General features: G+C 48.6%; 1 long non-coding RNA gene across 1 annotated transcript; it reads right to left on the reverse strand.

Annotated features, from left to right (window-relative positions):
* Nucleotides 1-4,295: 4,295 nt before the first annotated feature.
* Nucleotides 4,296-5,432, reverse strand: LOC147377635 (uncharacterized). Its single transcript, XR_015140012.1, has 2 exons — nucleotides 5,088-5,432; nucleotides 4,296-4,672 (listed from the first exon to the last, which is right to left on the reverse strand). It is a non-coding gene; the product is annotated as an uncharacterized LOC147377635 (long non-coding RNA).
* Between the last annotated feature and the right edge of the window lie 270 nt (nucleotides 5,433-5,702).

Here is a 5,702-nt window from a genome sequence, read left to right on the forward strand (position 1 = left end):
AAAAACCGAGCAGTACCGACGAAGTGGTTATAAAGCCTCCGCCCCGCGCGCCGATGCCCACTGCGCAGGCGCTTCGCGGAGACACCTCACAACCCGCACCGCCCATGCCGGAGGGGGGGCGCTGGGCGGGGCCGAGCCGGGTGGGGCGTGCTGGGCGTGCTGGGGCCGAGCCCCGCCTCCTCGGAGGGCAGGTGACTCCAGGGCCGCCATCTTGAGAAGATGGTAACTCAAATAGTTTACTCGGCCTCTTTCGTCAAGATCATCTCCCTTAGCGGCATCGAACCTGCGGCAGAGTTTTCGGTTTGCCTTTCCTCGAGGTTGGGCCGACTGCTGCTTCCAGCAAATGATATTTCATTTACTCCATCTGTAAAAAGCTGATGAGGGTAAATCAGATAGTGATTCCCAACTGGTCTACCTTCCAATACATCTTTTGATGTATATTAAGCAGTAATTAATAAAGAATATATTCATTGAGCTTCTATTAAATGGAGGCATTACTAGGTGAAACAGACAGGATCTCCCTATCTGCGAGAGGTTTACAAAATCCAAATCCCTCCAATCTAGCATTCAGTACTTTCTGTGAGCTACTAAACTATTCCTAGGTCCACAGCCCATTCTAACCTTCTGGTAGTTTGGTTACTTACAAATTGTGGACGGATGCCCAGCATTTTGGGGGGTGCCTGGAAGTGCCTTTCTTCTGACCCCCCACTGGTCTGACTGGGGAAAGATACGGAATCAGCCTTACAAATGGGAGACATGGGAGACAAGCAAGCCGCTTTAACAGCAATGGGAAGGTGTCAGGTTAGGATTAGACTCAGTTGCAAATACCAAAAATAAATAAATAAATAAATAAAGGCTTATGATAGAAATTTATTTCTCAATTCATGAGAAATAATTCATAGAAGTTCAAGGCTGCTCTGCCATTCTCAGCAATTAGTTTCTAATCTTAAGGTCGACACATTATGGCCCACATTCCAGACAGTGGGGAGGGAAAAGAGAAGAAAGGTACACTTTTCCTTTTAAGAAGACTGCCTTGAAAGCCCGGCACATATTTGCTTACATCTCATTAGCCAATGCGTAGTCACATGGCCATACTGGGATATGTAGCACAATCCCAGTGGGGATTTTAACTGGGCACAATGTGTCCCTAAAAATAGGTTCTCTGTTATTAATAAAGATTGGTAGAAATTGTACTAAAAGATAACCAGCTGTCTTTCATGGGTGGTATTTAAAACCGTGAGAAAGGTCCCTAGGAATAAACCCTGGGAAACTTCAAACTTTTGAGGTAAAACAGTGGAAGAAAAGCCAGCGAAAGAAACTGAGACGCAGGGGCTGTGACACAGGAGAAAATTCAAGCTGGCATGATGTCACAGACACCTAGATAAAAGGTTTCCAGGGGGAGTGGTCAATTATGACAAATCCCACTGAGAAATCAACGCAGATAAGAACAGGGAAGTGATCACTGGATTTAGCAATACCAAAGAGGTCCATAAGGAGGCGAAATGTTCCTCCTCAAGGAGGAAGGAGATTTGATGCTAAATGGCTAAAACAACAATTGATTTCTGTATACTGGTCAAAGTATGCTGGGCTCTGCTGTGGTAACAACCCGTATATCTCAATGCTTCAACACATTGGTATATTTCTCCCACTCATACAAAGCCTGCCTATTGGGGCAAGGCACTCTTCCAGTCACTCAGGGAGGTCCATGGCACTTTCTTCCTGGGCTCAGAGAAGGCAATGGCACCCCACTCCAGTACTCTTGCCTGGAAAATCCCATGGACAGAGGAGCCTGGTAGGCTGCAGTCCATGGGGTCGCTAAGAGTCCGACACGACTGAGCAACTTCACTTTCACTTTTCACTTTCCTACATTGGAGAAAGAAATGGCAACCCACTCCAGTGTTCTTGCCTGGAGAATCCCAGGGATGGGAGAGCCTGGTGGGCTGCCGTCTATGGGGTCGCACAGAGTCAGACACGACTGAAGCGACTTAGCAGCAGCAGCAGCTACCATCTCAACCCAAGGTCTTAAGGATGGCCTCAATAGGGGAAAGAGAGCTGGAGGGTGTGTGTGTGTGTGTGTGTGTGTGTGTACACACGCGTGTTCAGTCATGTCCAACACTTTGCAACCCCATGGACTGTAGCCCATCTGGCTCCTCTGTCCATGAGCTTTTCCAGGCAAGAATACTGGAATGGGTTGCCATTTCCTACTCCAGGGGATCTTCCCAACCCAGGGATCGAACCTGCATCTCTTGTGTCTCTGGCATTGGCAGGCTGATTCTTTACCACTGCGCCTCCTGGGAAGCAGGAGGGTTGTGCACCAGCAATTAAATACTTCAGCCTGGAAATGACATATGTAACTTCCACTCATAGACTATTAGAACTTGTGACACAGGCTCAATTTAATTGCAAAGGAGGCTGAGAAATGTAGGGGGGAGGCACGGACTATTTATAATAGTAAGTGACCTTATCTCAGCCACAGTTCCCTATAATCATCATTGACTCTCTTCTTGGTGACCAATGTTCTGAGCAGTTGCTTGGAGGAGATGTGTGCCTGTTGTAGGGATGAAAGATGGGGGAGAAGGCTGCTTTGTTCCTTGGGTTAGAGTGTGCTGAAGGACCTGGGGACCTGTGATTCCAGACAGACCCAGCTGGCTTTGAGATGCTTCCTCCTGTGCAGCTGACAGAAACAACTGTCAGAATTGTTGAATAGCTTGCTGAAAAGCTCAACACACCAAATGCTTGCTTGTCTTGGCTCTGGTTCTCAAACAAACCCTGCCTCAGCTCAAAGCTGCCACCACCAGTGCTTTGGCAGGAAAGTGACCTCTCATAAATATCACTGGACTTTGCTATGACCCCATTTCTTCTGGGTTTTGTCTCCTGAACCCATCACCCTTGAAGCAAGGGACTAAAGCAATTCCTGTCACTTTTTCCTCTGTGTCTCCACTTGATACAAGCAGAGCAGTGACTCAGGAAGATGACAGGAAAGAGAAGGACTCTCATCTGTTCATTCAGTAAACATTTATTATACTTACTTTGTGGAAGGCTGTTTGCCAAGCACTAGGGTCATGGAGAGGAACAGTCTAATGGAGTTGTAGATAAGAAAGCTTGTGTCAGCCCTTCCTCAAAACTTTCTACAGTTCCCACAACCAGCTGCATCTCCTTCCATGCATCTTGCTTCTTTGCAAATGCTAATCCCTCTGCTTGTAATCCCATGCATGCTTTCAGGTTCATTTTCATGGTCATCACCCTCCTTTCTACTTTCAGACTCACCTCCTCTCATGTCCCCAGGACATGATGTAGATAATCCCAGTGTCAGTCAAACCTATTACCAGGATGACCACGTGATTTACTGTCCAAACCCAGGACACTTTTGAGAATGAAAAGTGAAACATGAAAGTGAAAGTGGTTCAGTCATGTTCAACTCTTTGTGACCCCATGGACTATAGTCCATGGAATTCTCCAGGCCAGAATACTGGAGTTTGGTAGCCTTTCCCTTCTCCAGGGGATCTTCCCAACACAGGGATCGAACCCAGGTCTCTCGCATTGCAGGCGGATTCTTCACCAGCTGAGCTATGAGGGAAAAAGCCCCATTTGAGAATGAAAGGGAATGCTATCATCAATTGCTTCAGCTCAACAGGTGTCAATCAATCTGTTCCAGGCAAACTAAAAATTATGGTCACCCACACCTATACCCAACGTCATAAAACCTGACACTTGATGCTTTCATGTCTCAGCCCTTTGAGATGATATTGCTATCCATATATTTCTAATTTTTTTTAAATGTGGACCATTTTTAAGGTCTTTATCAAATTTGTTACAGTATTGTTTCTGTTTTATGTTTTGATTTTTGGCCGTGAGATATGTGGAATCTTAGCTCCCGAGACCCTGGGTTGAACCCACACCCCCTGCATTGGATGGTGAAGTCTTACCCACTGGACTGACAGAGATGTCCCATTGTTATCCCCATTTTTAAGATGAGGAGATAGAGCCTCAGACAGAGAAGAGACTTATGGTCTCACACCAAGAAGGCAGCAAAACTGGCCTGGGAAGTTAGAACATCAGATTTCAAATCTTGGGCTCTTCTGACTCTAGAGATCGGTAGGTACCACCACACCCGACTCCCTAGTACCACAGAGTCTTACTAAGTTAGTCATGTGTGGTTCTCCTCCAGATCCAAGATGTAGAGGGAAGGTAGAAATGCAGTCTTACTTATCTTGTGCACCAGTTCCCCCCAGCCCTTGGTGTAGAAAAGGTCTTAGGGCATGTTTGTTGGAAAGATGACTTCTTGAGGTTAGAGCTTTATGTTTCATCTTTTAAAAAATATTTATTTGTTTGACTGTGCTGGGTTGTAGTTGCAGCATGCGGGATCTTCCTTGTGGCACAAGGGATCTTGAGTTGCAGCATGTGGGATCTAGTTCCTTGGCCAGGGATCAAACCCGAGCCCTCTGCATTGGGAGCTCAGATTCTTAGCCACTGGATGACCAGGGAACTCTCTGTGTAGTTTCTTCTTAAAATCTGAGCCCCTTTTTCACACCTGGTACCTAGCACAGTGCTTGCTATGCATCTGTTCATTCCAGTAACACCTATTAATCACCTACCACGTGCCTGGTACTGTGCTGGTGATGCAGCAATGAACAAAATAGACAAGGTCCTGGTTCCCATGGGGCTTACAGTCCTGTGGGGGAAAACGTACAATCACAAATAAACACAGTTACAAATCAAGATAAATGCTAAGGAAAAATACTAGATACTGAATTTTAAGAGCTATTTTGGAGGTACATTTTGTAGGTTTTTATCATAGATTGGATGGCTGAAATAGATGAAGACAAAAAGAAGACGCAGTTTGGAAAGAGAAAAATGTCGGTTTGGATGTGTGGGGCTGGACGTGCCTGTGGGGTTTCTGTTTTAATCTTCCCACGTCTAGCCAGGTTAACTGATTTGCTCCAAACTGAAAAATTGTGGCAAGGGAAAGAAACCCCCTTCAGCCAGCCCAAAGAGAGCTGGCCTCCAGCTAGCATGGTGGTTCTAAGAGGGGCAGAAGGCAGAAGATAAGCAGAGAAAGGATGTGCTCACGGAAACAATAATCAGACCTCCCAAGCTGCAGTGAAGAAGACCGCGGCAAGCAGCCAAGGACCGGGCTGCGTTACATCCAACGGAGAGAGCAGGATCGCCGCGCCACCCTCCTCCTCTAGGGGCCAGCGCACCCCCGGGCGCTCTAACGAGGGGAGGGGACTGCTCCGTGCCTGGAAACCCGAGCCGTGCGGCTGGCTCCGCGGCAGGACCCGCCAATCGGGCTGTGCCTGGTGGCGGCACCACGTGACTCGCCTCCCCATCTCCTCCCCTCCTCGCTTTCCAGGGAAGACGGGCATCCCCGTCATGGTGCCACCCCGGCCATCCCGCCCCCCACCCCTCGCGTGCCGCAGCCGCGCGGGCGTGAGCTCCCGCGAGCCTCAGGGATTCCGCCGCAGTCCGCTGCGGCGCGGGGGAGGGGCGGGGAGGAGAGCAAGCTGCAGCCGCAGCGCACGCAATTTTTTCCCATCAAGGTCAAGCGTACCCACTTCCCGGCAAGGCTGCCTCGGGAATCCCTCCCAGCCATTACCGCCACTGCAGCCACGCAGGCGGGCCGCAGCATCCCTGGACCATCTGGACCACTGCCGCAGGCTCTCACTGGGCTTCCTGCAGGAACAGCGGGGAACAAGAGGGTC

This window comes from Bos grunniens, chromosome 2 (genome assembly GCF_055505025.1).
Source record: "Bos grunniens cultivar Pamir isolate PY7600 chromosome 2, Bosgru_T2T1.0, whole genome shotgun sequence".
Lineage (NCBI taxonomy): Eukaryota > Metazoa > Chordata > Mammalia > Artiodactyla > Bovidae > Bos > Bos grunniens.